Below are 23,953 nucleotides of genomic sequence, written 5' to 3'. Positions count from 1 at the left end.
GAACTACTGCCATGCGCTCTACGTGGGGCTACCTTTGAAAGTGACTCGGAAACTGCAATTAATCCAGAATGCGGCAGCTAGACTGGTGACTGGGAGTGGCCGCCGGGACCACATAACACCGGTTCTGAGAGATCTGCATTGGCTCCCAGTATGTTTCCGAGCACAATTCAAAGTGTTGGTGCTGACCTTTAAAGCCCTAAACGGCCTCGGTCCTGTATACCTGAAGGAGCGCCTCCACCCCCATCGTTCAGTCCAGACACTGAGATCCAGCGCTGAGGGCCTTCTGCTGGTTTCCTCATTGCGAGAAGTGAGGCTACAGGGAACCAGACAGAGGGCCTTCTCGGTAGTGGCGCCCGCCCTGTGGAACGCCCTCCCATTCGATGTCAAAGAGACAAAAAACTACCTGACATTCAGAAGACATCTGAAGGCAGCCCTGTTCAGGGAAGTTTTTAATATGTAACGCTGTACTGTTTTTAACACTTGATTGGGAGCCGCCCAGAGTGGCTGGGGAAACTCAGCCAGATGGGTGGGGTATAAATAATAAATGATGATGATGATGATGATGATGATGATGATGAAGATGATGATGATGCCTGGCTTATATATCTGAGTTCCTAACACTGCCACTGCCAATCGTTTGGTGGGTCTGATGTACCCCAGAGACCACAGGTTTGCCACATCTTGTTGAGGTACCTAATTGCAGTACTTGGGTGAATGGAGGTGGCTCTTGCCAACAGACAGCAGCTCCTTGAGCTAGCTGAAATCCATCTTTATGCTGAATGCACTTTTCCAGAATATTTGTGATATGAGGGACACAGGCCATGAGGAGTCTTTAGTCAAAGGGTTTCCTGTCCTCTGCACGATGAACATCCCAGCCCCATCAAGCTTTTGTTGACCTTCACCTTACCCCTTTAGCACTGAGCTCTTTTCTTTTTTTTTGACTCCCGAAGCCAACCTAAACAGAAAAACTCTGTTGCAAAGTACTATTTAATGTTACCATTTCCATAACACCAGAAGGGCTTTAAAAAAAAAAAAATGCCGCTTATGTGTGCAACTTGTCTGTCTAACTGAGAACTACTGAACATTAATAAACTGGGGCTTGAGTAATTCCTTTTTGATAAATGAAGCAGTGTGGCTTTTTTTTCCTGGTCCTGTTGGAAATGCAAGAGACTCCAAGATGAAGCAAACTTTTGGGGAAGGAGGCAGGACTGGCTGTGCTTGTTTTGGCTTCGTCGAATGGCTTTCAGCCTGAAATCAAATACTGGGAGCACGGGGAAAGCTGGCTTCTGAAGTCATGATTGTACTCTCCACCTCATCCTAAGGGTCCTGCTCTCTTAATAGAGCTCCTTTTCATGTGGAACTCTGGCGTCAGGCAACATGGAAGCCCATTTGTAAACACTCTCTTCATCATAGGGCATCATGCAAAAGTTGGCTTCCTAGAATACTCTTAGAAAGCTAGTTGAACTGTGGGCACTTCCTGGGTTGGCGTAATCTGGTTAAGCTGTATGATAGCTATACGTCCGTTGAGAATGTCTCCAACTCAGAGCTTGAATGTTCTACATGTTGCATTTGTTGCCCAAACTGTAATTAAAAACAAGACATCCACACATTTTTTGTGGCTCTTTGTGACCCCTCCCCCAAGTACATGTAGGGTTCCAGCCTCATATAACCCTAGCATGTCTAATTAGTGTGGGAAGGGGTTAAACCATAGAGAAAGCTGTCCTGCCAGGCTTAGCCTGTGACATCACTTCCCACCTTGAGAGGAAATGGGTCACCGAGCCTTTGTTAGGTCTCTTTCTCTCCATGTGGAATTCAGTATGCAAGGAGCTCTGAGCACATGCTTTAACCAACCTCTTTTTGTTTCAGACCAGAAAGGAGTCTGAAACAAGTGTTTTTTCCCTACCAATAGTTTAAAAGCACTTATATTTCGTAACTAACCAATGTTTTGACTGCCTGTGCATCTTTTCTGACTGCTGTGTAGGAAAGAGTTTTGTGTATTGAGAGTTTTGTAAGGAAACCGTTTGTGTGGGTCTATCAATACGCTAGGGGAGTGGGATAGCTTGGAAAGAGCTTTTAAAAGGGGACATTTTGGGACTCACTGGAAGGGCACATTTTAAAGGTTTTACATACTATATTCCCATGCTTTTCTTTGCTGCATGTTTTGAGGTATTACTGCTGGGGTTTGAACTTGCAACCTTGGCGTTTTCACTTGCACTCTCACCAACTGAGCTAAGGTTAAGCAGACAGAGTCTCTGCCTTGCTTCCCTTTTATCCATCTCAATCTTGATTGATGCACCTGAGCTTGTTCCAGCTGAACAGCTGTGTCTCTCCACTTAACAAATGTGTGATCTTCACCAGCTGAGTGACCACAGGCCCCCTCCCAGACCTAACAAGTCCCATGATCTCTTCCTGGTCCACTAGTGAGCTGGGCTGTCTTCCCTTGCCTTCCTCAGTCTCCTAGAGTGCATTTTCCACTGTTCCCAGCACTTCAGAGAAGAAGAGGAGTTTGGATTTGATATCCCGCTTTATCACTACCCGAAGGAGTCTCAAAGTGGCTAACATTCTCCTTTCCCTTCCTCCCCCACAACAAACATTCTGTGAGGTGAGTGGGGCTGAGAGACTTCAAAGAAGTGTGACTGGCCCAAGGTCACCCAGCAGCTGCATGTGGAGGAGCGGGGAAGTGAATCTGGTTCCCCAGATTACGAGACTACCGCTCTTAACCACTACACCACACTGGCTCCCACCATGCCCACAGAGACAGGGACACCTCTGGTTCTGGTGGTGTGCAACATCCTCTGATATCCCGTGAGTACCTCCTAAATCCCCGACCTCCCCTTCCCCATCTTCAGGTTGTCCCAGTGTGTACCAATCATAGCTACACCCCTCGCTGGGATCTTTTCCCCCTTCCTTGGTGTCCTGCCAGTTCCTGAGACCCATTGGGTTTTGGGAGACTGGAGCTCTTGACTAGTGTTGCAGCTGAGATCTACTTGCTTTTCCTTCCTGCCATGACGACAGACAAGAACACTGGGGTATAGTTAGAATCATAGACTTGAAAGGCACCACCAGGGTCATCAGTGCTGGAATCTTTTGCCCTAGGCGGGCCTTGAACCCACAAGCCTGGGATTGAGAGTCTCATGCTCCACCAACTGAGCTGTTCCTAGAAAGCAGACAGAAAGAATGAGTTTGCTCAGTTCAAAGAGTGGAGATATCACGGATTACTGAGCGATATGGGAAGTCCCAGAAAAATAAGAATGGTAACATATGATTATTATTATTTTTAAAAGATGCATTATGTGAAAACTTAATTAAATATTTATATATAAAAAAGAATTGAGTTGGCTCAGTCCGATTGCCATATTTATGATTGGCGATTGTGATCAGCCAGCTAATGTTGGTTAGTAGTGAGCACCTTTGCATTATGCAGCTTGGCTTGCTTTTTAAAGCGACCACCAACTATTTCCTTCCTTTAGTGCCCCTGACCATTTGCCTGTGGTTCATTGGTAGGGCTGGCCTTACTATTAGGCAGAGCGAGGCAGCTGCCTCGGGCAGTGGATGCAGAAGCGGACAGCGGTGGCAGTCAACATGGCTGTTCCTTCTGATTGGACGACAGAGTTGTGTGTGCCAGGCTGCCTTCTGTGCGCTCTCAAAGCTACCCTGCTACCCTTAGGAGGATGCTGTGGCCAGGGTTAAAATAAGATCCTGTTACCAGTCCAGTACATGGAAAGGGGGGTTCCATGTTGTCCTTTGCTCCAGGCAGCCCTGTGTCTTGGGTCGGCCCTGTGTATTTGGGTCTGGGTTGATCCAAGCAGCTATTCTGTGCTCCTCTCTGGCGCCGGGAGAGAGCCAAGCAGCGGCTGGGCTTGTGAAGTCTTATTCTTTCTTGCAATTGGGGGGCTGGTGGCTTTTTGTGCCTTGAAGTGATTTCCCGTGAAGTTTTATGGTCTCTTGAGTACTAGAAGAAGAAGAAAAAAGAATTATTATTTAAGGCAAGCTTCAAGGAAGTGTGATTCATGTGTTTTCCCAGTGCAGCGTGGTTCCTTCTGACAGCGCCAGGTGGTTAAGAAAGCAGTATTAAGGGACACAGACCACTTGCTCTTCTGTACAATAATGCCATGTAAAGGTCTGTTTTTTGATTCAAGGAGGGGAAGCCTTGAAGCTTTCACATCCACAGTAAGAAACCCAGGTTAGAGCTGCCAACTTTTCTTCCTATTACGTCAAGGCATCACAGAGTTTAAAGCTTAGTAAAAGTCCAAGGTCCCCTCTCCCCTCTCCTTTAATCCCAAGGTAAATGTTAGGCAGACAGCAACTCTGCTTTATGCATTAACAAACCTGGCTGGGTCTTTCTGGAAAGGCTTTTGCAAGGGCACTTAGGGGATTCTGAAAGTGCTGCTTGGCTGTGAGGGGAACTCCAGGAGCTGCCATTTTGCCGATGGGGTGCGAGGGGGTAGCGCCTTGGCCTCCCTTCATAAATTTGCAGCTATTGCAAATATCAGCTGGGTTACTGTTTTGTTATCTCTGGCAAAAAAAGCGACTGGAAACGGGGAGGGGGCCGCTCACGTTAGGCAACGTTGTTTTGAACTCCGTGGGGTTTCTTTACCAAATCTTTCCGTGCATGAACAGTAGCTGCTGAATGAAAACCTTGTCTCGAGACCCTGTGCAGGAAAACAACACACACTCACCTCGTTCCCTGCCGCTTTCCTTTCAAAACTCTGATCATTAGCACCTTGGACTTGGTTTGAACCTTGGACACTTGGTGGGCTCCAACGGGGAAACCCTGCTTCAAAATGAGGTTCTCTTATGTGGATGTAATGTTTTATTATGTGTTGACGGGCACGATATTACGTTCTCCCCATATCTCCGAGCAGCAAGGAGTTCCAGGAGCAATGCTGTGGGGTTGAATGTCCTTGAGAAAGAGAGAACTGCAGACTTTGGAATGTTTCCTTTCTTTACAAGTATCTAAGGAAAATCTTTAGCAAAGACAAAGGGGAACTCCTACAAGGCAGAAGATTCACACATCTGAGAGAGGGGAGCTATCCCAGTCATTTTAGGTAAAGGGAAAGGGACCCCTGACCATTTAGGTCCAGTCGTGCCTGACTCTTGGGTTGCGGCGCTCATCTCGCTTTATTGGCCAAGGGAGCCAGTGTACAGCTTCTGGGTCATGTGGCCAGCATGACTAAGCCACTTCTGGCAAACCAGAGCAGCGCATGGAAACGCCGTTTACCTTCCCGTCGGAGCGGTACCTATTTATTTACTTGCACTTTGAAATGCTTTCGAACTGCTAGGTTGGCAGGAGCAGGGACCGAGCAACGGGAGCTCATCCTGTCACGGGGATTCGAACCGCCGACCTTCTGATCGGCAAGTCCTAGGCTCTGTGGTTTAACCCACAGCACCACCCGTGTCCCATCCTAGTCATTTTACCTTCACCCAACTCTTGAGTACAAGTGTTTTCTCTGTCTCAAGATGATGATGCTGAAAGCTGCCCAGTACTACTCCTTGAAAATCATAGATCTGTAGAGTTGGAAGGGACCCTGAAGATCATCTTGTCCAACCCCCTGAAATGCAGGAATATGGAGCTGTCTCATATGGGGATCAAACTAGCAACCTTGGCATTATAATCACCACACTCTAACCAACTGAGCTATCACCTGTGTTGGGTTATGCTATTTCATCAAAGGGCCTGCGGTCCATCAGGTGTTACTTTTCAAAAGGGATGTGAGTGGCGCTGTGGTCTAAACCACTGAGCCTCTTGGGCTTGCTGATCATGAGGTCGGCAGTTCAAGTCTGTGCGATGGAGTTAGCTCCCATTGCTCTGTCCCAGCTCCTGCCAACCTAGCAGTTCGAAATCACACCAGTGTAAGTAGATGAATAGGTACCGCTGTGGTGAGAAGGTAAATGGTATTTCCGTGTGCTCAGGTTTCCATCACGGTGTTCTGTTGCACCAGAAGCGGTTTAGTCATGCTGGCCGCATTACTCGGAAAGCTGTCTGTGGACAAATGCCTGCTCCCTCGGTCTGAAAGCGAGATGAGCGCTGCAACCTCATAGTCGCCTTTGACTGGAATTAACCATCTGGGGGTCCTTTACCTTTTTTACCTTTACGATGGGGTGAGCTCCCGTTGCTCGGTCCCTGCTCCTGCCAACCTAGCAGTTCGAAAGCACAAAGTGCAAGTAGATAAATAGGTACCACTCCGGCAGGAAAGTAAACGGCATTTCCATGCGCTGCTCTGGTTCGCCAGAAGCGGCTTAGTCATGCTGGCCACATGACCCAGAAGCTGTACGCCGGCTCCCTCAGCCAATAAAGCGAGTTGAGCGTCACAACCCCAGAGTCGGCCATGGCTGGACCTAATGGTCAGGGGTCCCTTTACCTTTACCTTACTTTTCAAATGTGACAGCAAAGTGCACCATCAAACTGCACATGGCTGGCATTCCTTTGCTCTGTATACCTTTCATTGCACTGACATTCTAGGTAGGAAGATGATGCAGAGGAAAGAATCCTACTTTCAAAACCACTTTTGATTCTTTTCCCTTACACTTCTCGGTTCAACACACTGCACATAAAAATGAGCCAAGTGTGCTGAGACCACCACACCAGTGCCATGCGGAGAGCAGGACAGTTATCTTCACTCATCACTCAAATTTACAACTTTGCAATATAACAAAAACAGCTGCTCAGCTGAGGCAGGAAATCAATGTAATCCTTTTGGATGCTCGGGGTAGAAAAAAGCTTGTAGCAGCACATCCATTAGGCGGTTTGCCTCTGAATGCCAGTTGCTGGGGAGCATCAGGTGGGAAATTGCTGTCCTTGGAGTCACGTGGGTGTCCCATGGGAATCTGGTTGGCCATTGTGAGAGCAGGATGCTGGCCTGGAAGTGCCTTTGGACTGGTCCAGCAGGGCTCTTTTATGATCCAGCCGGAAAAGGAGTGCAACAACTTCAACAGATATGTTACGGCAGCTTTCTAGGAATGCCAAAGTAGCACCTGCAGTTTACTAAACAGGCAAAGGCTGTCCAGTTATGCGTCTGTCATTGTCTTTAACAGCTGGCAATCGATTTGTGCTTTGGATTTGTTTTCAAAATCTCCTAACAGAGGACTGGGGGGGGATTATAACCTTTTACAACCTTAAGGATGTAAAAACGAGCTTGAAAGCCACCTTAGCTAAAACAAACATGACAAAGAGAGGCCAAGGGTGACCAAACACTGATTCTGGACACGTTTGGAAAGAAAAACAAGGTGACCTATTTTCCTTTGGTCAAAGACAGCAGGTTAAAATGGCCCAGGGTCTCATTTTTGACATAGACTTCCAGAACTTGTGAGGCAATATTATGATGTGCTATGTCTGCAGGGCTGGCCCACTCATAAGGCAAGGCGAGGTGACCCTGCTTCGGGCAGCAGGATCCACAGGGGCAGCAGATCTCAGTGTAGATGGTTTATTCCACCACTTGTTGCAGATCTTCACTCACCCCTTCTTCCCTGGCAGGGAGAGAGGCACCATTTTGTGGTGCCAAAATATCTTGGGCCGGCCATGGGTATCTGACTGATCATTCTGGATTTGCTGGGGTATAGTACTTTGGCAGGATGCCTTTATTACTGGAGAGAGGAGCAGGTGACAACCAGGGGCGGAGGAAGGAGGGTGTCACCACTGAGGTGGGTGACAAAACGCCGGGCAGCACTCACCCACTCTGCAGAGTCAAAATATACACCGTCATGTGATAGACAAAGATCCCATGACTGCAATCATGGAACAGGAATTCTAACATCTCCTGGGAGTGACACGGTGGCTTACGTGCCCGCAGGCTCTGCGCTGCTCCAAACGGTCCACCCACTGCCTCCCCTGGCTGAATGGTAGGAGGCAGGCAGACTCCTTGGAGGCCCCGCGGAGTGTTCTGCCCCGGCTCCCCCCACCCTGCTGGCAACTGGCCCTGCACCTGGGCTCAGGGCACACACGCCGCCCCAGGCACCCAATCAGTTTTTTCCACCGCTGGTGATATTCCCACAAGCCACCACCATGGCAGCGTCTAAATATTCCAGTAATTTCCCCTCCAAAACCAATTCTACTTGGCAAGCCCCCCCCCCCATATAGACACACAGTTGCCCATATTTCTATAGCCTTAAGGTGGAATGATCAAGATTTTTGAGCAGCGGGGTTGCTTTGCAACGTGCAGTTTTGGCCCTTGGAGAATGAAACCCTGTAGAAAATGTGAGACCCACAGCCCTGGAGTTTAATCCCACAGAAGTCTTACCTGTTACATGCTTCCTGGCACAAACTATTCTTTCTTTTAAACAAACACATAATATTTTGAAGAGCTATTTCTCTCCCACCCCTTCTGCCAACCAGCTTTTCCTTACTGGGCGAGACAGAAGGGTGTTTTTTTTTTTTTTTTGGTTTTCTTGTTTTTAAAGCAATGTCCATGCACTTCAGTAAAAGTTGCCTTTTTTTGCAGCTGATTTATGATCTCTGGGGCTGTGAGGGAAGAGTTGCAATCCCAGCCCTCTGTGGTTCTGCTCCAGGAGTGCCCTAGAGAGGTAAGAGGCCCTAAAGAGGGAACGGCTGAAACAAACCAGGAAAACAAGTCAGAAACTCTGAATAGATTATGATGCAGCTACCACAGTACATGCACACAAACTCTGACATATTTATGGTGCTTCTAGTGGTAAGAAGCGCTGCTGCTGCTGCTGCTGCTATTACGACTGCTAAAGAAATAAACGACATTTTTCACAAGCCAACAAGAGCAGCACACAGTCGAGACTTTCTGTTGCTTTTGTTATAGATATCGCTCTTTCCACCCCAATGGGCCACTTGTCTGAAATAACCCATGGTGGAAGGAAACACAACTGTACTTTGTCACCTTTGAAAGTGATAAGGAGCTGGGAGTTGAGAAGCTGCCTGTCCACCACGTCAAGGGGCAGGAGGGAGTGAGAGAAACCTGTTAACATTACAAGTATTGATGCATCGAAAAGAAAAATATAGCCCGCTTTTAACTTTTGATGTCAGCACCTCCCATGCTGGTTTCAATGAATGGGCTAATTATATGATTACGGAATATTCTGAATGAACACCTAATGTCAACTTGAGCAAGATATTGTTATAGATTTGGAAGGGTAAAAGGTAAAGGGACCCCTGACCATTAGGTCCAGTCGTGGCTGACTCTGGGGTTGTAGCGCTCATCTCACTTTATTGGCCGAGGGAGCCAGCGTACAGCTTCCGGGTCATGTGGCCAGCATGACCAAGCCGCTTCTGACGAACCAGAGCAGTGCACGGAAACGCCATTTACTTTCCCGCCAGAGCGGTAACTATTTATCTACTTGCACTTTGACGTGCTTTCAAACTGCTAGGTTGGCAGGAGCTGGGACCGAGCAACGGGAGCTCACCCCGTCACGGAGATTCGAACTGCCAACCTTCTGATCGGCAGCGCCATCCCCCTAAATCCCAGAAGGGAGAAATACAAGCTGCAGAGGAATTTCTGGAAAACGACCTATGGAAAACGACCTGGCCACCATGAAGAAACAATACAGGGCCATTGAGAGCCATTGGCAATGCAAGAGAATTGTCCTCTGTCCGTGCCCTGAGGTGTGAGCAGAGGGGATTTCGAAGGTTGCCTTGATATATGGGTGTGAGGTGACAGAAAAAGAGAGGTTTTAAGCAGAGTGTTCTGGGAAGAAGGAGGAAGAAGACAGACGGATCCATCTGGCTGCAGGCTGGCTGGGAGAGATGGCTTGGAGAAGCCCCTCTTGAAATGACCATAATGTAAGATCTGGACTCCACACTGTAATGAATCCACACTGTAATCTTGAAGGAATGGGGTAAATGTGACGTTTCAGCTTGGAGGACCACCCATGTTTTGGGGAGAGCATACATGATCTGGCAGCATATGCTTTCAGTTCATTGTCTAGATAAGGAGTGTCTACCATGTAGACAGGCTGCCTGTCTAACTCTTATTTATTAGCACACCCATTTATTAGGGTTTATTGCTATTTCTGGGCTACCCTGAGGCACAGGAAATATCACATGTGAAGCATTCTCGATCTGACAAATAGTGCTTGACTACAGCCTACGATGGCCCCATGAGCTCAAAGCATGTCCCTGTTTAAGGAGCAGTCTTCTTGGATGAGTTGCACCACGTTGCCCTACTGTGGTAAAGGCTGCTTTGAATTTTGACCACAGGAAGCACACTCAATGAAGAAACGTTTAATCAGAAGATCTTCACTGAAACATGACACACGTTTCAAGGTTTGCTTGTTTTTATAGCTGAGCGCTGACAACCAGCAAGGTCAGTTTATGATTAAGTCTCTGTGACACCACCAGTCACTTGCACATAATTTGCATTTTTATTTGGAGATGTGGGTCCAAACAAGTTCCGCTCTTCCCTCAGAACCTTGAATTATTTGACTTGCTATTGGCTTTGCCAATAGCATTATCCCGAGCCTCTCAAAATCTGGTTTGAAAAGTTCATGAACTTCACCAGAGTTGTTCAAGGCACAGCAAGGAAAGTGGCTGGGACTGGAATTAAGTGATGAGGCCGTGGGATGCTTTCCTCCCTGCTCTCTCCAGGGCTTTAGCTGCCAACCTTCGAAAACCCCCAGTGGGAATGCAGCGGCTATTGAAATAAGATGGGTTCAGGTAGTCCAGGAAGTGGTGTGGATGATTCAGTGTGCGTGGTACATGCCTCTTTCTGGGTCACACTGAATAAACATCTTAGTCTGGTATTGAAGGTTATCAGAGACTTGAGACTGGGCTCATAATATTTATTCTGTCCTTTCCTCTGTGAATGTGTTGGAGAAGCAACTGATATGGCCAAAAGTATACATTGCAAACATGGATTGCCACATACTGCTTCAAAACAGTTTGTAGTTGTGATCTGGGAATGGCAGGATATTAAACAAACATCTTTCCTTAAGGGAACTTGGGGAGCTGGACAGCACATATTCTGTTGTGTGGGTGTGCATTGGATTCAGAAAAAAAGTGAATCCAAAGCTGGAAAAGGGTGCCTTGGAAGGATTTGGGGCAAAACAGGATCTGTATTCTTAAGGAAATCAGCCCTGAGTGCTCACTGGAGGGAAAGATCCTGAAGCTGAGACTCCAATACTTTGGCCACCTCATGTGAAGAGAAGACTCCCTGGAAAAGACCCTGATGTTGGGAAAGATGGAGGGCACAAGGAGAAGGGGACAACAGAGGAAGAGGTGGTTGGACAGTGTTCTCGAAGCTACCAGCATGAGTTTGACCAAACTGCGGGAGGCAGTGGAAGACAGAAGTGCCTGGCGTGCTCTGGTCCATGGGGTCACGAAGAGTCAGACACGACTAAACGACTAAACAACAACAAAGGATCTGTATGAGGCAGCATGAATAGAACCTCTGAAGTAAACAGTGCAGATCAGATTGGGATGAATCCTGAGGGAATGAATACAGGGTCCCTCAGAGGAATTTTTGGTTTGCCATAGGTGATGTGGGATCATTATGAGGCAGCACAGATCAAAGCAAGGAGTCTTCAAGTGCCTCATTGATCCAGACATTTCAATAATGCTGCAGACAAACATCTGCTGAAAGGGAAATTAATGTCGCTGAGCTTCCAATGTAAAGAATAATTCTAGGGTGAGGAGACGGGGAATAAAAAGCAGGTGCCACAGTGGGGAGAGGGTGGAAAGAGAACTCCATTGTGACTTTCAGGTCAAGCTTGTAATCAGAAATAATTATTTTACCTGCAAAGTGAAAACTTTTAGCTCCACCGCCCCTCACAATCAGCTTTAAAATTTCTACCACAAAAGACTCCACACATATTTATCCACAATTTGCCAGGTTTCTCACCCAGGGATACCTCTCTCCTGATAGCAATTTTCAGACCAGTTGTCTACAAAATACTACAGGAGATCAAGTGATTCCTTTCTATCCACCCCAAGAACTGTGATATCTGCTGTTGTTTGGATACCACTGCAACTATCTTCTAGAAATTTGGCAGTTATTTGTGTTGTTAGAAGAAGTGACAATGCCTGCAAATTTAATCCAATTCTGCTATAGACGTAAAAAAGTTATAGGCATATCCTTTTTTTAAAAAAAAATCAGAATTAAAGGTACCCAGCACAATAGCCCCTGGACCTATCTGCTTGTAATTTGGCAGGCTTTATCTTCTCTGGAGGGTCTTCCATACCTGAAAACTTCATACACATCTGTCAAAAGGGGGGAAAAGTTAGAGCCTACAAAGTACCTTGGACTAAGGTGGGCTAAACCAAATCTTTTGGCCAGTGAAACCCCCTATCCTGTTGCTTTCCTGGAATTATGCATAGATGTGAGAAGGTTGTCTAGACCTCATGGCATCAGGAAGACCCTTTAAAAATCTTGGCTTTTACTGAATGAATGAAGCCGAAACATTAAAGAAGAGATTCTCAAATTAAGGAGCTGCTTTCCCCCCACAGACAGATATTGCTCAACTAGAACTGTGTGTGTGTTTGAGTAACTTCTGATTAAGTCAAGGAATAAGACTTCCGGTATGTCTAATTCATGAACACTTTACAGAATGTTGCAAGATTATAAATCAAAGCACTTATAATAACCAGCCTATTTCTGTTACGAGAAAATGTACTTTCTATAAACTCAAGCAACCCCTGACAGAAAGCATGAGATTTCGTGTGATGTGACATAAAGACTAACATCAGACTTTCTGGACTCATACTGAGGAATCTCAGAAGACGTCTGGGGATGTGCTGTCTGACTAAGGCTGCAATCCTAAGAATGCTTATTTGGCAGTAAAGCCCATTGAAAACGAGACTTACAACTGAACCTGTGTAGGACTGGGTTGTTGGAATAACATGAATAGTCAGTGACAGAGAGAAGTCAGTGGGTGCAACTGCACATTTTCCTTGCTTTGGGTTTAGCCCTCAAAGACTTGCATTTTCTCTTCTTTGGAAAAAACCACACAATTTGTGTGTTGCTTCCCATTTTGAGGCTATTGTGATTTATATACATAGTGTGGCGATCACACAGGGTCCCCGGACGTTTGACGGTCTATTGATCCCTGTGCCACCACTGTGATTGCTTCCCCGCTGCCACCAACCCGTTTCTCTCGGGTACACACGGAGTCCAGACAGTTGTTAACATTAACAAATAGTTAAGTTTATTTTATAGGCATGAACAAGTTTATGGTTTCAGTTAATTTTTCTTGGCAGTTTCTTAATCTTAGCTTCTGTACTGTCCTTTACGTTCCTAACAACTTCAATCTGATTATCCCAACTATCTATCTGACTCCTCCTAACAGTTCCTCTCACTCTCTCACAACACAACTCGGCCAACCCACAGACTTATCCTCCCTCTTCCTTCTCCAACTCCCAACTGACTTCCACACAACTCCAACTCTAACTCTAACTCCTCCCTTTGGGTTCCCACTGGCCAATCACTTCACACTGGCCAATCACTTCCTGCCTGGGATTTAGTAATGAATCCACTGCAACGGGCTTTTACAGATGATCATGCTGTTTGGGTGAATCTTCACCTTTTAATAGGAATGCTCCTATTTAATGTTAGCTGTCCTGAGCCCGGTCTCAGCTGGGGAGGCGGAATACAAATAAAAGTTTACTGTTGTTGTTGTTGTTGTTGTTGTTGTTGTTGTTGTTGTTGTTGTTGTTGTTGTTCAAAGCTAATCAGCCATGCCTTTCTTCCAGATACTCCATCTCATTTACCTTCAACCCCATTTTTCTTTATCTTAAAAGCGTATATTACACTGTATGGCCAAATTGTTTTCTGAAGTGCACAGGACATACAGCATCAGCTTGTGATTGGGCTTGGGCATCTACTCATCAAAAAGAAAGAGAAAAAACTCACATGTCGTATGCCTGGCCCACAGGACACACTTACAGCTCTTTGTATCCTGGACAATATCTGGAATATTTCTACTATGGCCCAAGTGTTTTATTCCCCAGTGTCATAGAAGTTCTATATCCATTAAGTTTACCAGAAGTAAAGCAACCCTCCAATCTGATTTTGAGGATAAATATGTTATCGGCTGGTGCAGGTTTGTTTGATGACATTGCCATGAGTAGTCATTTTTCACATCTTCAACACTGTCCTGCAATTCTTTGAAAGGATTATTGAACTTCCCTCCGAGACCTCTAATCTTTGATGAAAGGGATATATTTGAAATGACCACTGATTTCACAGCTCGCTCAGTTTATTCATAAAAGGGGGAAAACATTTTCCAATGAAGCTCTCACAGATAAGTGTGTGTCAATATTTAAATATAATATGCAATTGCTACTTTATTATAATGTATTCTTTAAGACCATACTTTTGTATGTGTGATATATTTTACACACAATTAACCCCAAACAATAAATAATGGAGATGTCCTTTAATTTACCCTGTTACTAAGTGATACTGAATAGTGGAGGTCCACTAATAATATGTAAAGTTCTATTATGGGAAGAACTCTTGTTCAAGAGAACTTCTGTGTTTGTCTTGAGTAATGTTCTTTTGTATTATTTTTGGCTTCCCCAATAATTTTCCTACATTATTTGGCCTAATTCAGCTGAGAGTTCTAGTCTGGTCAAACTAAGTTTCCAGACATAGGCTGTACAGGCCATTAGAGGCCCATTGAGTGGATTATTAACAAATAAATGAAGATGGCTCCTCAATCCCTGACCACCACTGGTAAACAAATGTACTTTGTGTAATGTCACCATTTGCTCTGTTTGAAAGCGCAGATGAGTTTTCTCTTTTTCTTTAAGTTGTTTTCTCCTTTGGGTCTGCCATTTCCATCAAACAGACAGGCTACCCAAGTGCAATAAATTGAGATTAATATTTGGCTGAGATTGAGCATTTACGTCCAGTTGGCCATTATGGAAAATGAATCAAGCAGCCCCCTTTCTGACTGGAGCCCAATCTTTCCATTCTCCACAAACAAAAACTTTGTTATACATCCCCGTGCAGCTATTCAAAAACCATTTCGTGGGTTGGATCAAAAGGTATTCTTCTGCATGCAGAAGTCATCTTCCGAGGGGTTGTTTTATACCTTGTGCTATAGCATTGGATTGGAAAAGTGAAACTACATCCTAAGGCATTCAAGTGGTTCTGCAAGAGCTAGTGCAGCTCCATCTGGTATGCAGGCTGAGACCTTACCTGCCTGTGGACTGTCTTGCCAGAGTGGTGCATGCTCTGGTTATCTCCCGCTTGGACTACTGCAATGCACTCTACGTGGGGCTACCTTTGAAGGTGACCTGGAAACTACAACTAATCCAGAATGTGGCAGCTAGACTGGTGACTGGGTTGGCTGCTGAAACCACATAACACCAGTCCTGAAAGACCTAAAATTGGCTCTCAGTACGTTTACGGGCACAATTCAAAGTGTTGGTGCTGACCTTTAAAGCCCTAAATGGCCTCAGCCCAGTATACCTGAAGGAGCGTCTCCATCCCCATTGTTCTGCCCGGACACTGAGGTCTAGCTCAGAGGGCCTTCTGGTGGTTCCCTCATTGCGAGAAGCAAAGTTATAGGGAACCAGGCAGAGGGCCTTCTCGTGGTGGCGCCCGCCCTGTGGAACGCCCTCCCACCAGATGTCAAAGAGAACAACAACTATCTGACTTTTAAAAGACATCTGAAGGCAGCCCCGTTCAGGGAAGCTTTTAATATTTGATTAATTATTGTATTTTAATATTTTGCTGGAAGCCGCCCAGACTGGCTGAGGAAACCCAGCCAGATGGGCGGGGTATAAATTATTATTATTATTATTATTATTATTATTATTATTATTATTACTACTACTACTACTACTACTACTTATTTATTTTTAGCACATGCAGCAAAACTCCTAGAGTAGGACTTTGCATGCTGGTGGCTTTCACCTCTAATAATCTAATCCAGTGTTCATTTGGTTGCAACAGAGCATGTTCAGAAATATTATTCCCTCCTTACTCACTCATACACTTACTTATCTAACTGGTGATTGCTCTTGGGTGTTTGTAGGTGATAGTTCCTGTTTCTTTCTGCCACCATGAAAGAGAGAGAGAGAAAGATTGTGCCAGCATATCTTCTGCTTCAGTAAAGGAAGGAGAAAGTGGACAATGTGGCCTCATGCTGATGTTACTAGTCATTGTGATCTCATACTGATGTTAATCAGGCTCGAGTGGCGGTTAGGCATTGGTGGGGGTACTGTTTTATTGTTATGCAGATGAAGGGGGGGAAGGAGCGCCATCACCTTCCCCCAAACAAAGGGTAGTCCGCTAAAGGATTCCAGGGGGCGTGGCCTTGTCCAAAGCCTAAGGAGGTGTGGGCGCACGGCACGCCCCCACGCGGTGACGCCGGGGGGAGATCCTAGCTGACGTGCCTCAGCAGGACTCCTCCCACTAGTGGTTAACCCTTACCGGCCTTCAAGCCGGTTAGTTGTTAGGACCAATGCCTAAGCCAATACTGCTCAATTCCTGTAATCAATAAAGTTGTGGCCTAATTTGACCCATTAAGCTGAATTCTGTTGTCCTGTGTCTTTATTTCATTGGGGGGAGGCGGGAACTTGCCACGCAACTAGTCATTGTGATCTCATGCTGATATTACTAGTCATTGTGACCTCATACTGATGTTAACCACCTTAAGAAAAGTGAGACATTGGTCACATGTTGTAGCCAGCTGATTTTCATGAGAAATCTTCCTTCCTTTCTCCCTCCCTTGTTCACTGGCAGGTAGGCAGGCCCCATTATCCACTACTTATTTTAGACCATGGGATGACTGCCTTCGGTATCCTTCTGCCTGCCAGCGAAGAACATCTCTCTGTGCTATGTCCACCTGCTGCCTGCCACAGATTTCTGTAACCAAAGGAGATCCACGAAAAGGTAAGCAGCCATTCTCTGGAGCTTCCAGCAGAAAGCCAGCACTGGAACGGTTGAAGTTATTCCCACTGAAACTAAATTAAATCCAAAAACCTAAAGTATTTCCTCTTGAACACTCCTAAATAAGGGAATTCATGACCACAATGGCCACCATCTTAAATCAGAGCATAAGAGGAGCAGACAAATGGATGGAGTTAGCAATGTGGAGCCTCCAAGTTCAGATATAGTATGTCTTTGAGTGCAGGTGCCACTCTTGGAAGGGAGAGAACAACAGAGGGATGCTGTTTGCCTTCATATCCAGCTTTGTGAGCTCAAAGGCATTGGTTTGGCTGCTGTTGAAGGCATGATGTCTCGATGGGACTTCGTGTTGATAGAGCAGGGCTCTTCGTAGCTTCGTCATTGAAAATGCTGGAGTATTCTAGACCTCCAGCTCAATGAGTATACAACTTCTCTTCATATCCTTTGCCTCTCCATTCACCCTTTGCTACCTCAACCAAGTTACTAAAGGTCCCTGTGGTGATCACACACAGGGCCCCCAGATATTTGAGGGTCTACTGACCCTGTGCCGCGATAGCTTTTTCCGCTGCCACCACCCCGTATCTCACGGGGACACATGGAGTCCAGACAGTTGTTAACATAAACAAATAATCAAGTTTATTTTTAAATGCAGGAACAAGCTTATGGTTTCAGTTAATTTTTCTCTGGTCAGTTTCTTATTCTTAGTTCCTAACAACTCCAAACTGATTATTCCCAAGTATCTATCTGACTCCACCTAACAATTCCTCTCACTCTCTCACAATAAAACTCTACCAACCCACACCTAAACCTCCCTCTTCCTCCTTCAACTCCCAAACCTCAACTGACTTTCAAAACCTCCCACTCTAACTTTTATCCCCCCCTTGCATTCTCGCTGGCCAATCACATCACACCCATTTTAACCCTTTCCTTATGACCCATCCTAGGAGGCAAATGCCACAGTCCCCATCTAAGCATCCTGGTTTAACCAAGGAAAGCCCTGCCCTTTGGAGGATAGCTCAGTCAGTACAGCATGAGACTCTTAATCTCAGGGTTGTGGGTTTGAGCACCACCATGGGCAAAAAACATTCCTGCATTGCAGGGGATTGGACTGCATTCCAACCCTTCCAACTCTACAATTCTATGATTCTAACTTTGATGGTGACTCAAGAGTGATTGAACTGATGGCACAACTTGTGTGAGTTAAAGGCTTTGCTTGGGAAGAGGGAACCACCGGTTCGCAATGCTATTTATCTTCATTAAAATAAGCTTTACCTATGGGCACTATTAGCATTCCTCTTTCTGAAGCCTGCTATTCCAATAATTGAATTTGGAGTTCCAGGTCTGGTCTAGGTACATTGCATGCTCGCTTGTTTGTTTGGTTACCTGGCTTGGGAGACTAATTGTTTTCCGTTGCCTTGAAGTAAACAAATAGTGTTCTATATTCAGTCTAGTTCTAGCTCATGTTCCCGTGCTTCCTTTAATTTTCCATGATGCCCTATGAGAAAATGGAATATAGGCTTGTTCAGTATGAATGGAGGCAACTGCAGGTCTTCAAAATGATGGATGCCGTCATCCCACCCCGTGGCAGGAGTTATATTTCTCAGTGTCACAAGAGGAAAGAAACAAACACTTTAAGAGGAGCAAGAACCCTCCAGTTCTTTAAAGATGCATTGGTATTTCCAGAGCTCAGATAATTTTTCTGCCAGAAGCAAATATGACCTAACTTTAGATTTGGCCTTTGTACAGAATCCCCATTGTTAAAAGATGTGACTTTTAAGTACTGTAGCAAAGATGTGAATGGGGAGATCATCAAGCAAGGAGGTCAAAGTTTGTCTAAGTTAAAACAAGGCTTTGGACAGACAACTTGGATCCTGTTGCCTGTCTCTTGAGCCATCTGTTGTTATGTAGTTAGCAGCATATGTTTAAACATAACTTTTTACTGCTCCCTTGTATGGACTGCAATCCCATCTCCCCTTCATTCCAGTTGTCTTATTCTCCTTCTTGGTTACAACTGTTTGCTTACGAAAATGGTGACTGTAGTATCTAGTGCAGGCATTGACAAGAAAAGTCTGTCGCATTTAGAACATTTTCAGAAGTGACTTATCAGAAGACGTTCTCCACCAAGAACGCATTCATTTGGTAAACAAGCGTCTGTGTCTATTGCATCAGCTGTAAAGCACTCTCATGTGTATTTAAATGTATGTATAAATCTCACGTTTGCTCTTGAAAAATACTTGCCATTGGGCTCCTGGTACTTTCCTGTTGGCTGTCTGTGGGTATTTTGATGGGAAAAGCCAAGTTCATGCAAGCATGCATCTTTCAGTCCTCTTATTGGCCACATCTAGGTACAAAGCAGAGACATCACCTTGCCAACAAAGGTCCGTATAGTAAAAGCTACGGTTTCCCCAGTAGTGATGTATGGAAGTGAAAGCTGGACCATAAAGAAGGCTGATCGCTGAAGAATTGATGCTTTCAAATTATGGTGCTGGAGGAGACTCTTGAGAGTCCCATGGACTGCAAGAAGATCAAACCTATCCATTCTGAAGGAAATCAGCCCTGAGTGTTCACTGGAAGGACAGATCTTGAAGCTGAGGCTCCAGTACTTTGGCCACCTGATGAGAAGAGAAGACTCCCTGGAAAAGACACTGATGTTGGAAAAGATGGAGGGCACAAGGAGAAGGGGACGACAGAGGACGAGATGGCTGGATAGTGTTCTCGAAGCTACCAGCATGAACTTGACCAAACTGTGGGAGGCAGTGGAAGGCAGAAGTGCCTGGCGTGCTCTGGTCCATGGGGTCACGAAGAGTCGGACACGACTAAATGACTAAACAACAACAACAACAACAAAGGTACAAATATGGAAGTGATATTGTAGACCTGTCGCTGCCTATGTTTTTCTGCCTTGCCATGTTTGTTGGTCAAACTGGTGTGATAGTGTTTTATGTAGCAGCTAGGGGGAAATGGAAATGAGCACCTAACAGTATAAGCACCATTGGTGCAATAGGTGAGTGTTACATGAATCTACAGGACCTATTGGATAATACCTGTGTGATCTCTGAAGATGTGTTGCACTCTGTTGTCATGCACACCTCAGCTATGTCTGGTGGATTCTATTAAGAATTTTGTTTGTTATAGTATTGTATAAGATTTGGGTATATCTATGTGTGGACGAGCACTTTCTAGGCATGGAACAAGTGGAAGTGTGAATGAGCCCTGAGACCCTGGCAAACCTCTGTCTGATCCTGGTCTACTGGATCAGGTATACCCAATGATTTGACCTAGAAGACGACAGCTCCATATGTTTGTAGGAACTCAACCCCGGCCCCGTTCTTTTCCGCTTTGGAATGCAGACAGGAAATACGAAACTGATTCCTACAATTTCATTTGTTTAAGCACTTTCAAGATCCCCATGACAAGGGAACGCATCGTGGTCAGCAGAGTATGTGGAGTGTAATATACCAGCAGGGCAGAAAGGCTAACTTGAGAGTGGGATTAAAATTCACAGTTCAATTTACAGTGGCACGTACAGTTGAAACCCACTGCCGAGTGTGTATCCCACTCAAGACTTAAAGAGTTCTCTTTGTGAAGCCTACTGTGATTTTTGGCTGTGGAAGGGAAGTGGGTATGCAAAACAAAGCTCTTTTTACTAGTCAAACGTTTACAGTGCAAACAAATTCAACTATGCATTACTTCAAATTGAAAATTAACTGACCAAAAAATTCTATTCAAGTGTCCTTATTGTTTGCTTTCTTGTTTCCAGAGGAGATTGGAATTTTGCAAGGGAAACACTATAGGAAGAAAGGTGATCAGTACAGGAAGGTAGCAAAATTTGCAGAATTAGATTCCTAGTCACTTAATTCCATTTCCAACATAAGAGATTTGTTTTAAATGGAAGCTGCAGTGCAGGTTTATTTTATGTCTCCAGAGTTACAGGGAGGCATGTACTATGGAATGCGGCATTCATAATGAAATGCTGAAGAAGCTTGTTCTGTTGAGTTTGAAGAACGGGAGTCATAAGGCTGTATACTCACCTACCTGCGAGTAAGCCTTATTAAGCTCAATGAGCTTTTAGTTCTGAATAGATATGCATAGGATTGTGCTGTCAGGGACCACCATTATCTTTAAAAAATATATTAAAGGGGGATAACAAACGGTAGCGGCGATGCAGCAGCAGTTATGTAGTTTAAGAAGGCCCAAAGAGCTTCACAGAGATTGCATCAATAATCCTTGTGACAAAGACAGAGAACCTGCTGTTCTCCAGATGTTGGACTCTTAGTTCCCATCAGTCCCAGCCAGCATAGCCAGCAGTGAAGGATGATGGGAATTGACCTCCCACAACATCTGGATGGTCCCAGGTGCCTCACCTCTGATTTCAACAAGCCTATACAGCAGGACGGTGTCAATACTCCTCTACAGGAGATGGGGTTAAGGCTGAAAGGTTGTGAGTTGCGTAAGACCACTTACACTGACAGAGGTGAGAGTTACGGTATGTTCACATTAGCAGCATAAAATGTACTGAGGTTGTTGTCTGTCCGTCCTGGCTGCGTTTCAAGCCACATTTGGGCAAAATGAAGCCTGAATGAAAAAGTAAATAAAGAAGGAAGCTAGGGAGCAGCCAAAATCCATTTACGATTGGTAGTCACAAAGGATGAAGTTCTCAAGGCAGATGCTCAAAGGATACTGGGATCGTGAGATGGAACTTTGCATTCCTGACCTAGGTTGGAGGTAAGTATAGTTAAGCCATCCCCATCCCAGTGCCCTTAGAAGCGCTCATCAATACCAGCCAGCAGAGCCAATAGGGAGTTGTAACTTAAATATCTAGAGTGCACCAGGTTGGAGGAGGCTGGAGTGCTCTGGTCCATGGGGTCACGAATAGTCGGACACAACTAAACGACTAAACAACAACAGATGCCTTACACAAGATTTGAAGATAAAACTTTACTTGTTTAGCTGTGCCAACCTGACAAGTATTATTCATATATGTATTAATGAATGCAATACATTTCTCTCCCTTGAGCCCAAGAGAGGGTTTAGTCCTTTTATTTTCAAAACTCCTTCATAGCAGTGCATAAGTTTTTAATCCATAACTTGCCCATCCTCACAAGCATCTTTAGTCAGTGTCTGCTCAAAGTCACCACACTCCCACGTTCTTGGTCAAAGGATCAACTAACAGAATAACCAACCAGCTGCCAACTGCCACCTCCTTTCCCCAATACCATTTATTCGTTGTGAAATACATTTACAGTGCAAACACAATACAGATACTAGCAACATACCCTTGCCTTCTGTAGAAGGGCCTTGGCAGTAGACCCATGCTTTTGCATGCAGAAGGTCCCAGATCAATCCCCAGTGCCTTCAGGTAAGGTTGTCTGAAACCCTGGAAAACTGTTGTCAATCATGTACAATAGACAACGCAGAGCTAGATGGACCAATCGTCTGATTTGACATGTTTACATCTTTCTATTTTCTCATTTGGGGAGATGATCAGGTTTCAAGTATACTTGGAGTAATTCTGAATGCACTTGCATGCTTATGTTACCCCTGATATATCTTTAGAGCTTCTACAAATGAATTTTGAATTCTGCACCTTAGCTGAGCATTGTTCGGATTTGCAAGAGGGGAGGTACAACTTGTGGGTGGATGCACTCTGTGAGTCGTCAGTTATTCACATTTCTTTTGCCTTGGTATAGTCTGCCTTAAGATGTCATCTTTCATCAGCCATCTGTTAATAAGATACTACTCATGGTGACTGTTAGTTGAGAAGCTATATTTCAAGGCTGACTGTCGCCTGATAACTACTGCAAACCGTAGTACTGCGAAGCTGAAGAAATACTTAAAATTGTCGGAGAGAGTGTTAAAACAGCAAGGATTAGCAACTGTACAAACAAGTCCTGTCTCTAGCTGAAGTCAATTAATGGTGAAATAGTTACAGAGTTTACGTCTTGTGCCAAAGGACTGAGATTTGGGTCCAGATGCATTGGCTTTAATCACTTGTTCGTTTAAGTGCACGGGGCAGGGGGGCCGCTCTAGCAATTAAGTTTTGACTTTTGGCAGAGCCTTCAGAACTTCCATTAGTTAGCCAAATTATGGGATAGATTGTACTTGGAACAGCTGTCCTTGTTAAAAAAACACTCTCTTAAAAAGTAAACAATGGGTTGTGTTATAAAAAGAGAGAGAGAGAAGAAGCTTCATCTGTGTCCCACATCAGCATGTTTATTAAGGAAACAAGTTAACCAAAAAAATGCAGAGTTCTCTTCCACTCCCCCCTCTCTGAAGACATCTAGAAGAACTAGCATGAAATTATTATTATTATTATTATTATTATTAAGAATCAAGGGCCGCAATCCAAAGAACTTCCTAACAATTCCTAAGCATTCCTAGAAGGACCTTGGAATGGTTGAGCTTTGTAAAGTGCTCTTTTCTGTGGGCCCAGCCACCCCAGAGGCATGTATGTCTTGTAAAAAAAATATCTAGGGGCTGAGGAAAAATGGATGGAAAGGATGAACAGTGGTCATTTACACAACACCAAGAAAGACCCAGTGGATGGGCAACTTCTAGGCCTCTGCTCTCCCCACTTATCATGGACCTTTGTCTTTAAACTGGACTTGGGCCACATTCACGCCATACATTAAAAGTGCAGTGATACCACTTTAAACAGTCATAAACCCCCCAAGAATCCGGAGGCCTACAGTTTGTTAAGGGAGCTGGGAGTTTGTAGGAGACTCCCAGTCCCCCCAAGCTACAATTCCCAAAGCGGTTTAACAATAAAAAAACTTCTTCCCAGAAAGCTCTGGGAATTGTAGTGGAACTGGGAGTCTCTGAATAACTCTCAGGTCCCTTGACAAATGATAGGCCCCAGGATTCTTTGGTGGAGGGAGCCATGACTACTTAAGGGGGATCACGGTACTTTTAATATACGGTGTAAATTTGACTTCAAACATGGTCACCCTCATGGAGAAGATGTTTAACTCTTTCCTCTTTCTTCTGATCCAGCCCTATATATGCTCCCAACAGGCTCAGAAATGCTTTCTCTCCCCCGCCCCCCGTCAGACTCTGAAATCGGAAGTGAACCTGGCTGCGGGGAAAATATAATTGGAGAGTCATTTGCATGTGAGAAGTGGTGTTTGCACATCTTGGTT

The 23,953-nt window shown here is 45.0% G+C and overlaps 1 long non-coding RNA gene across 5 annotated transcripts in view; it reads left to right on the top strand.

The window, feature by feature from the left end:
• The first annotated feature begins 16,573 nt into the window (after positions 1 to 16,573).
• LOC309338477 overlaps positions 16,574 to 23,953 on the top strand; it is a 145,614-nt gene continuing 138,234 nt past the window's right edge. For all 5 annotated transcript variants that reach the window (XR_014154911.1, XR_014154912.1, XR_014154913.1 and 2 more), the window contains exon 1: positions 16,574 to 16,799. This is a non-coding gene — a long non-coding RNA (uncharacterized lncRNA). The remainder of the gene's footprint in view (positions 16,800 to 23,953) is intronic.

This window comes from Podarcis erhardii (genome assembly GCF_964252035.2).
Source record: "Podarcis erhardii genome assembly, chromosome: 3".
NCBI classification, from domain to species: Eukaryota; Metazoa; Chordata; class Lepidosauria; order Squamata; family Lacertidae; genus Podarcis; species Podarcis erhardii.
The sequence above is the reverse complement of the archived record's forward strand: the minus strand, read 5'-3'. Positions and strand labels throughout refer to the sequence as shown.